At 44.2% G+C, this 18,241-nt stretch overlaps 2 protein-coding genes across 21 annotated transcripts in view; one reads left to right on the top strand and one right to left on the bottom strand.

The window, feature by feature from the left end:
* Positions 1-2,490, bottom strand: part of PBX3 (PBX homeobox 3) — a 235,002-nt gene extending 232,512 nt beyond the window's left edge. For 2 of the 4 annotated variants that reach the window (XM_083485968.1, XM_083485964.1), the window contains exon 1: positions 2,061-2,490. The gene's annotated coding sequence lies outside the window, so the exon portion shown is untranslated. Of the gene's footprint in view, positions 1-946; positions 1,633-1,660; positions 1,680-2,060 lie in introns of those variants that run through there. The other 2 variants (XM_083485972.1, XM_083485974.1) reach the window with 2 other exon arrangements.
* MAPKAP1 (MAPK associated protein 1) overlaps positions 1,764-18,241 on the top strand; it is a 180,283-nt gene continuing 163,805 nt past the window's right edge. For 15 of the 17 annotated variants that reach the window (XR_014521594.1, XR_014521595.1, XR_014521596.1 and 12 more), the window contains exon 1: positions 1,769-1,947. The gene's annotated coding sequence lies outside the window, so the exon portion shown is untranslated. Of the gene's footprint in view, positions 1,948-14,835; positions 15,285-18,241 lie in introns of those variants that run through there. The other 2 variants (XM_083485910.1, XM_083485911.1) reach the window with 2 other exon arrangements.

Genomic DNA, 18,241 nt, shown 5'->3' with positions numbered 1-18,241 from the left:
GGAGGTTTCTAAGCAGAGTTGATGGCCTTCTGTCATAGAATCTTTGGTTGTGATTCCTGCATGGCAAGGTTAGACTAGATGATCCCAGGAGTCCCTCCCAACTCTACAATTCTACGATTCTGTAACTATGCACTTTATAAACTAGCACCAGGTGCTAGTGAGAGCCAGTGTGGTATAGTGGTTAAGAGCGGTGGACTCGTAATCTGGTGAACCGGGTTTGATTCCCTGCTCCTCCACATGCAGCTGCTGGGTGACCTTGGGCTAGTCATGCTTCTCTGAAGTCTCTCAGCCCCACTCGCCTCAAAGAGTGTTTGTTGTGGGGGAGGAAGGGAAAGGAGAATGTTAGCCGCTTTGAGACTCCTTCAGGTAGTGATAAAGCAGGATACCAAATCCAAACTCTTCTTCTTCTTCTTATCAATTATTTGACTACTTTTGCACTCGTACGGCGGTACAATGATTTGTAGGTTTACTTCTCACTGAATAAAGGAGCAGCCAGCATGTTCTTTTCCTCTGAACTGCATAGGTAGAAGGAAAAGCATTGCTTGCATTTAAAATAAAGTGGAGACTCAGGAAAGGGAGAGGCGGGCATCAGTGCAGTGAGCTTTAGAGTATTGGACTAAGGCCCTGAAGACCTGACTTCAAACCCTCATTCATTCACAAAGCTCACTGGGTAACTTTGGGCCAGTACAGTGGTACCTCGGTTTAAGAACAGTCCTGCTTACGAACTATTCGGTTCACGAACTCTGCAAAACCGGAAGTAGTGTTCTGGTTTGTGAAGTTTACCTCAGTGTACAAACGGAAACTGAATGGTGGAAGGGCACTGGCCTTATTAGGGAAAGCGTGCCTCGGTTTAAGAACGGATTCGGTTTAAGAATGGACTTCAGAAACAGATTAAGTTCGTAAACCGAGGTACCACTGTATCTGTCTTTCAGACTCAACTACTTACCATGGTTGTTTTGAGGATTAAATAGCGAAGAAAACATACATGCTGTATAGCATTCCATGGAAGAAAAGCTACATATAAAAAAGTAGTAGAATTAATTCAGCTCTAATATATTCTGAGAAGTAGGGCTCTTGCATCTTTAATAGCTTTGCAGCAAAGCGAACTTTCTCAGGTGGTGTTCTCATACGCGAAGGGAAACACATGTTCAGTACCTGTACTTCTGTAGCGCTTAGTATGGCGTGTAGAAAGAATCCAGTGCCATTACACCTTATCACATGAATAAAACTTAATATTGGAATAAGAAGTGCAGGGTTCTAGCCTCTCCAGAAAGCCATGCCCCTCTAACCTTGCTTTAATGTCCCAAGATGCGATTGGCTAGTTGCGGTGACTCGTGTCGTGTAAAGACATGCACTTTGCACATGCTCAAAAGGAGTTCTTGTTACTTGTAAGAAAACCGTAAGCCCCGGAAAGCAAGCTTATTATCTGAGACCTGCTCTGATTGCTCGCAGAATAACCCAGGTCCCATTTCCTTCATTACGAGTCAAAGAACCATACATAGCGTGGCCGGAAAACAGGGAGGGTGGAAAGCTAATGAAGCAGGAGCGCTCTAGGACCCAGGACCCAGCCCTCCAGAGGCAAGAGTTTTTCGGCGCATACGCAGGACGCGGTCTGTTCTGTGTCTCTGTCTCTTCTGGATTCCTACCCCTCCTTCCTCACCCGATGATGATGAAGAGCATGCGTAGAGAACTCGGCGGGCGGCCGGCCTCGCTTTCCCTTAGTTCCTGTCACTTCCGAATGGAGGAGCCACCGCTTCCGGGTTAGGGCGTCTGTTACTGACTCTTGGCGTCAGAGGCGTCTCCTGTGGCCCCGGAAGCGGCTGCTCCGTCTCCTGGCGGAGCCCCCACCCTCCGCGCCCCTCACACCCTCCGCCCTCTTCCTCTGCGGGGGCAGTAGGACGAGGGACTCAGCCCCGAGGGAAGGGAGCGGCGGCGCCCGCCAGGCCCGTAAGTGGGGAGCGGGGTCCCGGGGTCCGGTCTCAGTGCCCCTCACAAGATTCCCCTTTCTCTTCGCAGGGGGACCCAGGAGTCCTGGCTACCGGTCCCGCCCACTCTCCCACCTGTGCGCCGCCCCTTCGGAGGGAACCCAGGTGTCGGCGCTGAGGTGTCGGGTCCAGTGTCTCCTGTTCCTCTCGCCCGCTTTCCCCGCCGGGTTGTCACTGGTCAAGGATGTGGTCCCAGCCTCTGCAACCTCCGTGGCACCAGCCCGGGTCTGCTGCTTTCCGGCAACTTTCTGCTGGGATTTAAAACGACGTGCAGTTTTAAAAAAACAGCACAATCTCCCAGAGGTGTACCTCTTAAATCAGGTCAGGCTGTTCGTCCATCGAGCTCAGTGTTGTCTCCTCTGGCTGGCAGCAGCTCTATGGAGGGTCCCTGTCAGTGGTCTTTGCCACCACTCGACTCGTGACAGATGTCGGAGATTGAACCTGCAGCGTTTTGTTAGGCGGTGCACGTAGCTCTGCCTCTGAGCTGTGTTTGTCAGTTGGGTATCCTCCAGATGTTGTTGGACTTGGAACCCTCGGCATCCTTGACCATTGGTCATGTTGGCTGGGGATGATGGGAGTTGGAGTTCAGCAGGATCTGGAGGGCACTGTGTTCACCACTGATCTGTAAGCACTTAAGGGGAGCCCTTAAGGGGAGCATTCCATTGTGTTTTCACTTAGGCTGCAGTTGTGTACCCGTTTACTTGTGAGTAAGCCCTGTGGAACTCCATGGAGCTTCTGGGTGGGCATGTGTACGGTTGTGCTGTCACTCCCCCCCCCCCTTTACTTTTTTTGGCTAAACCAAGAAATCTTTTGTGGATAATCTCAATTTAGAATATTGAAGATGGGATTTAATCCATATAAGACACTGACTCCATTAGCAGGTGGTTCTTCAGTCTCAGTTCAGCTGGAACCAGGAGGGGGGGTGTTGCACCCCATCTGAAGGATCAAGGGTTGTTGCCAAATAAGTTCTACTCAATTGAAATTAATAAATCCTAGTTAACAATGTTCGTTATTTTCACTAGATCTACTGGAGTTGGATCAATTGCTGTTAAGCGGTCTCATGGTATAGAGTCTCATGGTACTTTTTATCTGCTTAGGTAACCCAGTTACACCCCTAATTGGATTTGGAGGACTTGGCATCAGTAATCTGTGCTCTGATATTTTAAAATTATTTATTAGGGTTGTTAAACATCAGGTGGGAATTTGTGTTGTGTTTGCAAGGGTGCTTGAAGAGAAGATATAGCTGTTAGCTGCTTTGTTGTGAAAATTATGTAGTTTAGAATTGGTATTTGCTTTATTATGTGCTGTTTATATATTTTAAACTGTAAATTATTATTGCACTTATATCCCAGCTATGCCCTGTTTCCATGGTTGGAGGCTATATGCTACTGAGTAACAGTTATTGGAAACCACGTGTGGGGAATGTGCTTCCCGTAGGCATCTGATTGGCCACTATGAGAACAAGATGCTGGTTTAGATGGGCCTTTGGCCTGATACATCAGGGCTCTTCTTGTGTCCACAAAAACGTTGTGCTCAAAGTACATGCAAATAAATTGCTTTGCCATTGACCTATGATCTTTCCTCTCTACATAAGCAGAGGGATGGCATTTTGGAAGGGTGTACAGAGACATATTGCACTGTGTATTCCCTGTTCTTAAGGCTCAGGGCACCCTGTGTTGTATCCAACTAAGTTATACTCAGGGAAGACCCACTGAAATGAATGCACTGAAGTTAGACATGTCCATCAATTTCAGTGGGTCTACTCTGAGCAGGACTAACGTTAGATACAGTTGCATGGTCAACTGCAGTGCCTTCTGTTGCCATCTGCTCCTAGAGAGGCTATAGGAGGAGAAAAAACTGGTGGTTAAACCTGCACTCTACCACTAGCTCCTGATTCACACAGTCCTGCCTCCTCATCTGCACAACACCTTTCTAGAGTTTTATTTCTGTTTACATTCAAGTGTGACAGAATATTGGGAGCTGGCTGCGCACCCCTTACCCACATCAGAAAGTAAGTAGGTAACACGCAATAATAAAATAGCCAGGAGATTGTGGCACCGGGTCAAGTCTCCACTGAGTCTTCTGTGTGAGGAGGAGCTCTAATTATCAAATTACCCTGATAAAAAGGCTCAGCCATGAAAATAACTGCCAATTTTTATCAGTAAAAGACTCCGGGAGCTGTCGGGTGGACTTTCAAATCTCCCCTCCCTTTTGAAGCTACTTAAATCAAGTTTAAACTCCCCCATTGCAAAGTCCTTGAATCTCGCCTTCAATTTGCCCACCCCTGTTTTTAACACGTGACAGTCTCCACTCTCTGTGTTAGGAGCCTGTGATGGGACTTTTTGCTTTGAAGGAGGAAAGAAAGAGGCTCACAGCAACGGCTGGCCCACTGCCCAGTGTTCGGGACCAGACTCTCCTGTTGCATGCTCCTGAAACCACAGGGGCAACTGGCAGCTGTGATAAAAGTTGCAAGGGGCGATCATGTTAGTACAAGCCCGGTACATGGAAAAGCACTTCTGCAAAGGAATTAAGCACATGTTTTGTGTGTTGGTTGTCACACATATATTTCAATGAATGCTTGCTTGGAAAAGGTAGCAAATAAAGGCTTACCAGTATTTGTGATACCAGTGGAAACATACCCACAAGGCCATCACATTTGTTGTATGTACAAATTGGATATGGTTCCGTACATTAGTGTTTTGGGGTGTTCATTTTGTTGTATAAAGTTGCTGACATATGTTGGTTTTATGGCCAGTGGGTGGTATCAGGTGGTGCTATTAGTATTTCATTACTGGAAGGCAACATTAACCCCAGCAATTAATTAATTAAAGCCACAGATGTTGACTGTTAAAAGTTAAAATCTCTAGAATGGCTTTTTATTTTGTCAGTTTTGAATAAAATCTGGACTCCATTATCTACAAAATTATGTTAGATTGACATGGGGGGCGGGAATCCAAAGTGTAATTGATAGATAAATATTTGGGGTGGGGTGACAAAAACAAATTCAAAAGCATCCTAATGTGGCCAGTATAGTCAAGACTACCATTTGTCTACTGGTATGTTGTGAGTGTTCTTCAATGTTCCCCACATTTTAGCCTGCTCTCAAGTACTCTGTTGTCTTGCCTTCAGAGAAGGGGACAGTGTCTTCTCATGTTAGTCTAGAAATTTTTTGGAAGTTGTAGGAATCACCCTTGCTTCTTCCAGACATCTTCAAAGTACCTTGTGAGCCAAGTGAAAGACCTTGTGCCTTTCTTTCTCTCTCTTCCTGTTGGTCCAGGAAATAGCACTCTCTCAGCCCAACCTACCTCACAGGGTTGTTGTGAGGATATAATGGGAAGGGGGGAGGTGTTGTATTCTGTCTTTAGCCTCTTGGAGGAAAGGTGGAATATTATAAATAAATGCAGCCAAGGCTAGGAGCATTTTCCCACACTCCTAGTTGGAGTCTCTAGGAAACATGGGAGAGTCAGTATGGCATAGCAGTGACAGTGCTGGAGAGCTTTGTATTCAAATGCCTGCTTGGCCTGGCCTACCTCACACTGTTGCTGTGAAGATAAAATGGAGTAGTAGCCTGTATACATATTCACTGCCACTTTGAGGTTACTGGAGAAAGAGTGGGATGTAAATGCTGCTGCTGCTGCTGCTTCCTCTGAAAAAGGAGCCCTGAGAATCTTGCCTTTCACTTTTTAAAGGAAAGCCAAACTAGGAAAATAGGCATATGGCTATGAGCTTATAAGTAAATATATAGGCAGAAGCAGCCAAAAAGGAGGCTGAAGATGGTGCCTGAAGCAAGTCTCCTGTGAGCCTCAGCAGAGTGAGTAGGAGCTTTTAAAAAATAATACAAGACACACTCCCGGCAAACGAGCTTATATCTCAGCCAGATAAGGACTCCGGGAGTTGCTGGACTGCATTTTAAACATCCTCCCTTCCTTTGAGGTTCTTCGAAAGCCCCTTTGAAATCCCGCTGAAGCCTTCCAAAACAACTTGAGGTTATCTAAAACTGCGGCTAATTACAACACTCCGAGTTTCCTTCAAACAAAGCCTTCAAATATACAGGCAGAATAAAGTAACCCAAATCTAGTCCAGGGATGGTACTCACAAGACAGAGTTATAAAGAACTGGGAATTTCTCTTACACAAGCTGCAGAAACGCCCCCAAGGAAAAAGCAGGCAAAAATCTTATACTATTTCAAACCAAAAGTAGATGATACAAGAAACATGGAGAGCCTGCACTCTCACAAATGGTCTGTTGACCGTACCTGGCATGGGAAGGATATGGAAGCAATATATATAAGTACGTAGCTGAAGAAATCATCACAACCCGGGGGAAACTGAATATGATTTTCTGGGTTCAGGGGATAGAGCTTTGACCTCTGCACGCAACCCCAACCCCCCAGCATTGCTTCTCACCTTGCCCTGTAGCTAGTTTTAAGCATGATGTGTTCAATAAGTTTGTGGATGAAAATTTGAATACAGTCATACCTTGGTTCTCAAATGCCTTGTTACTCATATGTTTGGGCTCCCAAATGCCACAAACCCAGAAGTGAGTGTTTTGGTTTGCAGACGTTTTTTGGAAGCCGAACATCCAACGTGGCTTCCAATTAAGTGCAGGAAGCTCCTGCAGCCAGTCGGAAGCTGTGCCTTGGTTTTCGAACATTTTCCGAAGTTGAATGTACTTCCAGAATGGAAATTCAAAAACCAAGGTACGACTGTAATTAGGACAGGTTGCAGGATTCCTTTTTTGTTTGGCACTGAGTTTTGCTCACCTCAGTGTGGTGATACACATGCAAAAACACACACAGTCTTGTCTTGGTAGTAGTGCCAGTGTCACTTGCCTAGCTGTTCATTGTCTTGCACCTGGAGCACCGTTAGTGTGAAATGGTGCTGGAGTCAGAAGCAGCATAGTTTTTTAGAGTGTTACCAGTGCGAGCCGTTTAATGCCTGTCCTTGTTTTCCGACCTAGATTCCACTATTTTCCACTGCAAGTGATTTTCAGAAAAGGTGTCTGGGCTTGGCTTGATTGTTTGCTGAACTCTTCAGCACATTTCTGGGCCAAAATTGCCAGGGAGAAACTGAGAGCACCCTCTCTCTGCTCTTCAGTGGTTTAGTATGGTGATGTCAGAAGCTTTCAAGCCAAGGTTTGTGTGTGTAATTTCCAAGTCAGGTGCTTTAAGTCATTGCTTCTCCTGCCCACAGATGTGCTGTCTAGCTCTTGCTTCAATGCAAGATTTTCCCTTGGTATTGCGGGGAGCCCTGTGTTGTGTACCTCGGTGTGTGAGGTCACCCTTCAGTGCAGCTGGTCTGATGCTTCAAACTGGAATTAAAGATTAAGTGATGATCTCCTCTGAGGGACGTGTGAAGGCTAACCTGTTGCCCTCCAGATGTTGCTAGACTCCACCTCCCATCAGCACCAGGGGTGATAGAAGTTTTTGTCCAGAAACATCTGGTGAGCCAGAAGTTCCCCACCCTTAATTTAAACAAGATAGAACTTGAAATAGCCATTCTTAGCCATTTGATACACCAGCACATGTATCAAAGGTGGTGTGGGGAATCTTTGGCTCTCCAGTTGTTGCTGAACTACAACTTGCATTACCCTGGGGCTGATGGAAGTTGTAGTCCAGCAACAGCTGGAGGGCTAAAACTTCCCCAGTCCTGGATCAATGACTGCAGCTAGGGGTGTAACAAGGCAACAGTTTACCTTTTAGCCTGTGTTCATCACAAACAGCATGTTTTCCTTTCACTACAGTTCTATTTCTGCCAAATACTACATCATTCATCCTGCTGTCTGCTATTTAATGTAAGTTATGTAACTCTTTAGGTGTGTTATGTAACATATGTTAAATCAATCTTAAGGCAACGTCAAAATGTTAAAGTAATGAATTGCATATTTCTTATTGACTTTAAAAACTCAATGGTGATGATGTGAACAAATACCAATCATATTCTCTTGGCTTACTTCAGTTCCCAACCACAGACAAATATGTGGACTGCAAATCCTTTTCTGATTCTATTGGTACTCTCTGTCATCCCTCGCTGCAAATGCTTTTACATTCTGTTCATTCGCACCAAGTTCACGTCTTGGAGCCTCCTTTGCACACAGAAGGTCTCATGACCAATCCCTGGTGTTTCATCTTAAAAGTAACTTGAGTAGCAGGTGTGGGAATGTAAGAAGAGCCAGTTGGATCAGGCCAACAGCCTATCTAGTCCAGCATCCTGTTCTCACAGTGGTCAGCCAGTAATAAATAATAATCACTTATTATTTATATGCCGCCCATCTGACTAGGTTGCCCCAACCACTCTGGGCAGCTTCAAACAAATTAAAGCACAATATGACATCAAACATTAAAAACTTCCCTGAACAGGGTTGCCTTTAGCTGTCTTCTAAAAGCCAGATAGTTGTTTATTTCCTTGACATCTGACAGGAGGACATTCCACAGGGCGGGCACGACTACCGAGAAGGCCCTCTGCCTGGTTCCTTGTAACCTCACTTTTCTCAGCGAGAGAACCACCAGAAGGCCTTCAGAGCTAGATATCAGTGTCCAGGCTGAGTGATGTGGCTGAAGACTTCAGATATACTGGGCCTTTCAAGGTCAACACCAACACTTTGAATTGTGCTCAGAAACGTACAGGAAGCCAATGTAGATCCGTTAAGACTGGTGTTACATGGTCCTGGCGGCTGTTCCCAGTCACAGTCTGGCAGCTGCGTTCTGGATAAGTTTCTTTTCCTAAGAACCTGGGGAGTCACTGCCAGTCAGAGCAGACTGTATTGGGCATAACAACTGTAAGGCAGCTTCATATATTAAAATCCATTGAAGCTCACTACATGATCCTTGACTGTCAATCATGTGCTGGCATTGCCAAGCTTTTTTGAACAAGTTGGCACATTTTGAATTTTGGAAGAGTGCTGTGGATGCCAGTCGCAAAATGGCTGCCATAGGTAGCATGGCATAACATGAAGTAAAAGAGACAACCACCCCTGAAACTTTATGTTTACTATGGAAAGTCAGCTATTTTCTGCTGGTTTTGATTATGGAAATCATGCATTAGTGTGATACTGATTTCTCTCTCTCTCTCTCTCTCTCTCTCTCTCTCTCTCACACACACACACACACACACAGATAGTGTTACTATCTAATAGCAACAGAGAGCATTCTGTAGTACTAATAAGAATGTACAAGGTGGCCATATCACACTTTCATTATACAGTAATCACTTAGAAGATACAGTACCTGCACATTTTGCCACATAACTTGCTTTTCTGGGAGAGATAGAGGCTGACCTCTTTTAAAAAATGAAAGCTTAAGACTCTGAGGAACCCAGGAAAACCTTTACAGGCACTAGGTTGGCAACCCCTGGTCTAATGAGTATGACATATAATTGGTAAATAGGAAGGTTACCAGCCACGATATACGGTAAATATCAAAATAAGTATTGTATGGGATTGTAAATGTGAGCTTTTGTGATGTACTAGCTAGACTTGAATGGGGAGACCTGGGCTTCTATCCAGCTCAGCCATGAGGCTTTCAGCCTAGCCTACCTTGCAGGTTATTTGTGAGGTCATGCTGTGGGGGATCCTACAAACACCACCATGCACTCTTCAAAAAGCATGTCAGGATACTAATGTGATGGTAGTGATGGTGATATCCCAATGCCTTATCCGGTCCTGCCACTATGCACAATTTCATCCTGTTCTTGGTGGTTTAAACATAATTAAGCAAGCTGCCTCCTACACATTTAAATCAGACAAGATTCTCTCTCTCTTTGCAAACTGTTCCCATCCTGTACTGTTCAGTGCAATATCAGAATGAAAAATGACACTGCTTTGTCATCTGTTCCAATTGATATTGCACTCTTCACAGTGACAGCTGAAAAGGCCCACAGGTGCCATATAAAGAGGTGACCATGTTGTCATATTTCATTTAGGCGTCCCTCTGCAAAGCCATAATTACCTAATTAGGTTGTTAATTAGGAGATTAGCATTTCGCTATATTGATAGAATGCTCTTTGCAGGCGGGAGTCGAGAAACGGATTTGTCTGGCCTAATTTATAAGTGCTGCAATTTTCTCCCTCCCCCACCCCCCCAAGCCAAATACTTATTTATTTGCTTAAAATATTGATGGGAGGATAACTCTGTTGATCTAAGGAGTTCCTTTATTGGCAAGCAAAGCTCCCACAAGATGGGGACAAGCAATAGAGGTAGGTGTGTGTATATATGTATGGGGGGGGGTATATAATACCTGAGGTTGTGTGGTATTCCTTGATCCTCACACTCAGTAAATAAAGCATTGCAGTTTGACTGACTAGTTTGCTGTACACCTATGACAGCAAAAGTAGATTTTGGGCAGTCAACAAACCACAGCTGTTCAAATAGATTTATGGGACCCTGAACTCACATAAGATTCTTTGGGAGTTACAACACTGATCTGATTCAAAGAGTTAGTAAAAGTGATTAAGATGGGATCTGCTCACTTCCCCATCCCAAGCAAATGTGTTCAGTTGTAATTGTTTGGCCAATTGATTAAAAATCAAAGTTGACTCTAATATCTTCAGTGGTCGATTACAATTCTGTTTTTGAAAGACATCTATGCACAGGCATTTTTTCCTGCTTTACAATTTCTAAGGCTGTTTTCAAAAGTTTTCTTTTAAAACAAATGTATTAAATTGGTGACTTCCTTCCTCTCCCCCTCCCCTCCCCTTCCTTCCTTTCTTCCTTCCTTTCTCTGTCTCTCAGATATGTAGGAGTTGGAACATAGTGAAGGGGCATAGCTCAGTTTTGCATGGAGAAAGTCCCAGGTTCAAGTCATAGCATCTTCAGTTAGAAAAAATCTTAGGGGAAAGGGTTGAGAAAGACCCTCCTCTCCCTGAAACCTCTGAGAGTCACTGCTCTGGTAGACAAAACTGGACTATCTGAACCGGTGGTCTGACTTGGGATAATGCTCAAGCTCAACAGTTCTTTTAAGTAGGTAGTCTGTAACTAATTCCTATAATTGCACAATTTGTCTCATCCCTTGCTCTGGTGTGTTTACATTTCTCCCTCTAGTTCACCTCTCTCAGGTATGGAGGATTCTTGTCTAGTACAAACATTTTTGTTGTTATTTATTTCTCTCCTTTCCTCCAAGGAAATGATACTATTTCTCCCAGTTTGATCCTCACAGCAACCCTGTGAGGTAGGTTATGCTGACTGGCCCTAGGCCACCTAGTGAGTTTCTTGGCTAAGGAGGGATTTCAACCCAGGTCTCTTAGGTTCTAATCTGATACTCCAGTCACTATACCACCACTATGCCATCATTCATTGTTTAGAAACATAAGGCATTTCTATGTGGCTTACAACATTTGGAAACAGACAAAATCAGAAAAAAATAGCAATGCATTTCAATCAAGCCACCCAATAGCCCATAAAAAAACAGCAGCAAAACACACCACCAATAGTCTTCATAGCTATTAGTCATGATAGCGACATACTCCTTCCAGCATCTGACGCAGTCTACCACTGAATATCAGCTTTTGGGGAGTGGATGATTCTTGACAGGGAGATATTCCTCTCTTACCACCCATGTTCTAATAGCCAGCGCTACATTTTCAGCTTTATATATGTACTAATTGACAGCCAGGCATTCATTTGTTTTGTTTATTAAGGAATTTTTGCCCCAACTCTCACTGATCCTGAAGGCAAGCCAAATAACAAGTATAAAAGGCAGGCTGTGTTGGGAGAGAGCTTGTATTTGGCTGCTGAACTGAGCTAGTTTCTGTGTAGTTCTTACAACAACTCAGTCAATTTTATTCTCTCCACATTTCAGATAGGGGAGGGCAGGCACTGAGGCCTCTAGAGAAAGTGGCTTGCTGAAGTCCTCTCAGTGAGGTGAAATTTGCACGCAGCGCTGCTTTGCTCTTAACCACTGACTGCATTCACACATGACACTAAAGCCATGCTTTGAGCCATCTCACAAATGTGCAAACGAGGTTTGTTTGCTTTCCAGCCTCATTTGCCTCATGTTGTTATTGTACTTTCATGAGCACCAGTGATGGGTGCTGTTGGTTTTAGACATAGCACTAAGCTATAGCTTAAAGCTTGTCATGATTCACAAGCCAATAATAAACCATATTTCCACATCGTGGTTTGCTGGTAGAAAACAAAGCTTCATTAGTCTGCTGGGCTGGGCTTGACTGTTCAGACAAACCATAGTTAAGCTAAACAAACCATTGCTTAGTATTATCATACTACTGTTGCTCTTCTACTGCCACTCTGTTTTGTATTCATTCTTGGCCATGTGATTAACACTGAAGGCACTGATGTAAAACCACAAACCTGTATTTAAAAGGAGGTGTTCCACATCCAGAATTGGTACCCTTTAACTTACATAAACGTGTTTTGTTCTCCTTGCCTGCTGTATTTTTGAGATTGTGTTGTGCTCACGTGACACTTCTTTCAAAACCGATGCATGTATAAAGAAAAGTACATATCCCTCCCCACAAAAAAATATAATGGGAAGCCATTCTTTACTAATGGCCCAGCAGATACAGCTGGATCCAGATTTACTTTCTTTGAACACATGGGACCAGAGGCTACAATTTGAAGAGAAATAAAGGGAGGAAAGGAATTATTTTTCAGATTCCAATTTACTGTTTGTAGTCAACCAGCTTTTGATTGTGTCCACCCGCAACACTCGTATAATGTCACAAAGCTTCTGTCTTTGTGATGATGCAGTCATTGATAACTTCCATTCCCCAAAAACAAATTGCTGGTGCAACATAGGTTCAGGCAGGGCTGCTATTATTATTATTATTATTATTATTATTATTATTATTAGTGCTATGGATCACTTCCCCTCCCAGTGCTTAAATATCAAAGTTTTTGTCTGATGAAAGTTCCAAAATAAAAGGGCTGCCTTACTGTGTCAGACCAAACTAGCCTGGCTTTGCATCAGACGACATAGCCAAGGCACCACAAGGCAGGGCATGATTTAGTTACATAGTAATTTGCAGATTTATAAACCACTTCATAACCAAATATTATCAATGCAGTGTAAAAAGATAAAATACAAAAAACCCCATAGGCTCATTTAACTAAAGACAACAAAACCATATATGCAGTTGAACAGTTATTATTTGTGCTGGTCCCGGGGTTGGGGGAGGTTTACCTTGCAGCGTGGTCTAAGTCCGGTCCTAGGTTGAGGGTAAGGAGGCTGTCCGTCAGGGGCGAAGCAAGGTCCAAAGTGAGGAGTCGGGCGTGGTCAGGAACTCAGGAGGCAACCTCACCTTCCATTGACAGGGCTGGGAGAGGAGCACCTGCAGGCAATGGGTCCTCAATCACCCCTGGAGCCCGAGTGGATTCAGCTGGTGTCTGCTCCTGAGGATCCGGCACAGGTGAGGGCCCTTCAGATTCAAGCCCCTACCCCAGCTCAGCCGGCCCTGGAGGCGGGGACTCATGTGCAGGCTGGGATTCCTCAGGTTCAGCCTCTGAATCAGATTCCCAGGCCATCACATTATTCCATAAAATGACTGGATCACACTTCAGGGAAAGTTTTCTTAAGCAAACAGAGAAATTGTGCTCAATAGCCTCCTAAATATCAAGACACTAGACCCTTGTCTATTTTTAGTTCATAACTAATTCTAGAAGGCTACAGCTGCAACACTAAAAGCCCTGTCTCTGTTATTACGATTAACTATATTTGTTAGTCAGTTTTCTTCCAAAGTAACCTAAAACAACTTACACTAAAACCAATAAAAACCACAATAAAAGTATGAAATCACAGCAATACAGAAAAAAGGCTAAAAACCACAACTAAATAAAATTCTCACTAAAAAAGATCTCAGTGCCATCCTTCAAATTAAGAGCCAAAATTCTGGGAAAAGAGAAAAGTATTTGCTTGTTTCCTAAAGCTGAATGAAGATGGTACCAGGTGTGCCTCCCTGGGGAGAGCATTCTACATGCAGGGGGTGGGGTGGGTGCCACCCTCTGGACGTCCCATAGAGGGGTAACACGAAGAAGTGCTCTAGGTCATGATTGCAGGGTCCTTGTCAATTTGTATGGGGTCTCAGAGTCTTGAACCACTTAAGACTTTATAGGTCAAAACCAGCATTTTGAACTGAGCTTGGAAACTAAAACCACTTTTGGGGCATGTGGTTTTAACAATGCCCCACCTGAGGAGCACAGTTGCAGGGAAGGGATAATGATGGGAGACAGTCTCATAGGTTGATGGACATCTTCTGTTTGTTTTGTCCTAAACATCTGGTAAGCAGAGGTGGGCTGCATATCCATCTGACTATCAAGGCTGAATAGTTTTGTTTTTGTCCCCTTGACTCCCTTGCAGCTGAAAGAAAGCCAAGCTATTTGTGAGAAACCTCGCAAGGAAGCCCAGAGCAGTTAAGCATCCTGAAGTCGGGGTTCAGCATGGAAAGATTAAGATAAATAAATAAATAAGCCGCTGCATCTGCCGTTAACATGTTGTTAACTCCCTCGGCAGACATTAAATCATTTTCAAGTACAATAATAGTGTGGGAGGTAAATTAACTAACCATTAACAATCTTATAAATACACAATTAACATACCAGCATTTATATGACATATTGATGGGGCAGCAGTAATTTTTGATGGGGAGTTTGGCGGTTTGTTTTATTTTATTTTCCCCATTCCTGGCCTTTGAGGTGCTTTAGACTTTATTGAAGTTCTCAGTGCCGGCAAAAGCTGAGCAGGTAGCGCCTCCCCCCCCCAAAAAATAAATCTCTTATCTCAAAATGGCAACACAGGGAGGGCTGCCTGCCTGTGCTGACTGGACATAGCTTCTCCATTCTCAGGCCACATTGATGTGAATGGTTAACTTAAGTGTCCTGAATTCTTTATTATTAAGGCTGGTGATTTGGAAGGGAGTTGGCGAAGATAGGAAGCTGCCTCTCTGCCTTTCACTAAGTCACAATATGTGACACCATTATTAAAGCATCTGCACTTGCTGCCCGTCTGCTATCATCGCTATGGTGGAAACCTGGTGGAGGAGGTCTGACTAATGCAGTCCATGCATTCGTAACCTTGAGGCTGGATTACTGTAATGCACCCTATGTGAGACTGCTGTTGGAATTGCTCCAGAAGATCCAGCTGGTGCAAAATGTGGCGGCCAGACTGCTTGTGGCTAATGTGTCACCATTGTTTGTCATATAATCAAAGAATTGTAGAGTTGGAAGGGATCCCAAGAGTCATCTAGCTCAACCCCCTGCAATGCAAGAAACTCAACTAAAGCTTCCATGACAGTTGGCCATGCAGTGTCTGCTTAAAAACCTCCAAGGAAGGAGAATCCACCACCTTCTAAGGTAGTCTGTTCCACCATCAAACACCTCTTACTTTCAGAAAGTTCTTCCCATCAGTTCCAGCATCCTTTTCTCACAGTGGCCAACCAGATGTCCTGATGGGAAGCCCAAAAGCAGGACCTTAGTGCAAAAGCACTCTCCCCACTTGTGATTCCCAGCAACTTGTGTTTAGAGGGTAACTGCTTCCTACAATGGAGGCTGAACATAGTCATTGTGGCTATGTACAGTCATTGTCCACAGTAGTTAGATGGAACGTGCATGTTCAAAGGGAACATACTTATGAATGCCAAACAGCCAATGAGACATTTGCCTTCATGCTACGCTTGGAAAGCTCTGCAGAAGCATCTGGCTGGTCAGGACTGGCAACTGAATGCCAGAGTAGGTAATTCTTCATTCTGCTGGACTGCTCTTACAATAATGATTTGCCTGAAACAATTCCTTTATTTTAAAGGTTTGTAACCTTTTAAAAAATAGCATGAAGTTAATAGGAAATGCTGCATTCTGATCCTGGTTTGGTACCCTGGCTTGTTAATGAACTGCTTCTTTTACAAACCAAAGTTTCTCCAAAATCAGGCAAAACAAGGAGCAAGATAGGAAAAGACTCTTTAAAACTCCACCCCTTGCATGTGAGCCAAAGACTGGTATCAGCTCATGCTTGTAAGGACAAATTGTGGTTTGCTCTTACGTCTGAACTAGGCTTGTCTCCTTTAAAAACAAAACACAGTCTTTCATTTATCAGCAGCTCTTCCTCTTCCTTCCTCTTCCAAATCAGGAGGAGATAGCGAAGAGCCTGTGAGTCTGTGAGTCTGTAAAAATCCAATTCAGCTTTTCTACTTGAACGGCTCTGGTGTCTGTGTCTATAGAGTAGGCTTGTCACCCTTGAAATAAGGTGCTTTCAATAGCTTCCATCCACTTAATACAAATATTCATGCTGTAGTCACAGTGCTAGGTCTGCCAGGCCCAGCAGGGGTTTGCCAGGCACTTGGGTCTCTGGGGGATTTAGGTGCACCGGGTGGGAAATGGTGTGTGGCTTTGCAGTCCCCAGTATGAGCCTGCTTTCCAGTGTCTCTTCCACACACATGCGACTGCTTCCATTTTTTACAACTGCTCAATTTATAAGTTGCTTGCTTCGTTGATAAAGTGTGTATCTCAGCGGAGCCAAAGTTCTTTCATTTTCAGTATCTTTCATAGAATTATTTCCTCTTTCTGCAAACACTGCTTGAGGGATTGATTTATAAGTGTGAGAATTGGGAAATGGGGAGCATTATATGTCCTGTTACATTGTGTATGTGTAATTGTGTATCCTAGCAATTCTGGGTGTATGATTTTAATTTTTGGCATTTTTTTCACAGTTGCTAAATAACTTGGACACCCCCTTGCATTTTGTATAATGCTGCACTTTTTACAGCTTAGGGTAATGTTTTGTTCTAGCCTAGCTAATTGTGTTAAGTGGCCAAGGAGCAATGAAGAGCATGGGAGCTCTAGTCCCTCAATGACTGGAAATCGTCAGCTACCCGACTGGTTTCTGACACTTCAGGGTACAGACTCAGAAGCATACATGTTCATGATCATAAGGTCTAGAACCTTGGGAGAGAAAAGAGCTTTGATATTCTCAAGAAGTTGAGTTCTCCATCCGGCACCACATTCTGCATTTTTGTGTTTCTATAGCCCCGTAGAACCATGGGCATAAACAGCCAACCCTGTGAGCCCTCCTAGGAACTGAGACATCCATCTGGCTTGTGGGCTTCCCAACAGTATCTGGTTGCCCACTGTTGATACTGGATTAGATTTGTCATTGGCCTGATACAGTAGGTGTCTTCTTATGTTCTTCCTCCATAGTAGGAGGTAGTATGCCTCTGAATTCCAGTTGCTGGGAATCTAAAGCACTGGTGTGCTCAGATCCTACCTATGTGCTTCTGAATAGCCTCTGGGGGGCCACTGTGAGAACAGGATGCTGGAATACTTGGGCCTTTAACCTGATCCAGCATCCAGGCTCTACCTCATTTCCAAGCTGGTGTAGCCCTTTTCAGCTTTTAATACATGGGATGGGATGGGTCTCCAGAGGTGTCAAAGTGCTACAACTCCAGTTGAACACATGTGCAGTGGGTAGCCCTGAGAGTCTTCCAAGCCTGACATTAAACATCTGTGAGAGTTATCGAATCTGCCCTGGGACACCATCCCTCTCTTTAAATTAAAGCCCCTTCCACTGAGCGAGGGAAGCTGGAGTGCACATTCAGAATTCGGGAAGGAAAAGCTTATTGAATCACAACTCCTTCATTTCTGGACCTAATTAGGCAGAGCATGCATGAGGGACTGGGGATTGCTTTCCTTCTTCAGGGGAGTCTTTGGTGGATGAAGAAATACTGCTGAGTTTGTCACTGCACTAGCAGGCTTTTCTTCCCCTTTCTCTCATGGTTTCGGTGCCAGCTTAACAGCAATAAGTCATGGAAGGTGGGAGCAGATGGTGTGAACAGTGGAGCTTGGAAAGAGAGGCAAGGGAGAGAGAAGATTCCTGGGTAGCAAGTTGAGAACACAGTGTGAGGTTTGGGTGCCAGGCTGGCAAGCGCTGAGTAAGTGTCAGGTTGGGTTTTTTTGTGGCAGCTCTCTTTCTCTTTCTCTTCTGTTCCCTGTCTGCACTAGAGAGCTGCTGCCAGTCAGTGTTAGCAGTACTGAGCTAGGTGGACCCAATGGTCTGACTTCATTCACCTGTGTTACCACACCTTGAAAAGGATACTGCAGGGCTGGAAAACCAAAATGATTAAGGAGTTGGAGCAACTCCCCCAGGAGGAACAGCTGCAAGATTCAGGAATTTTTAGTTTAGAAAAGCAAGTGAGTAAGAGGAGATGTGATAGAGGTCTATAAAATAATGCACAGTATGGAGAAAATGGATAGAGAGATGTTTTTCTCCCACTCATTGAAACCATCTAAAAAGGTTGAATGTTAAAAGATTCAGGAGTGAC

Source organism: Podarcis liolepis (assembly GCF_965112155.1).
Source record: "Podarcis liolepis genome assembly, chromosome: Z".
In the NCBI taxonomy this organism is placed as follows: domain Eukaryota; kingdom Metazoa; phylum Chordata; class Lepidosauria; order Squamata; family Lacertidae; genus Podarcis; species Podarcis liolepis.
The sequence above is the reverse complement of the archived record's forward strand: the minus strand, read 5'-3'. Positions and strand labels throughout refer to the sequence as shown.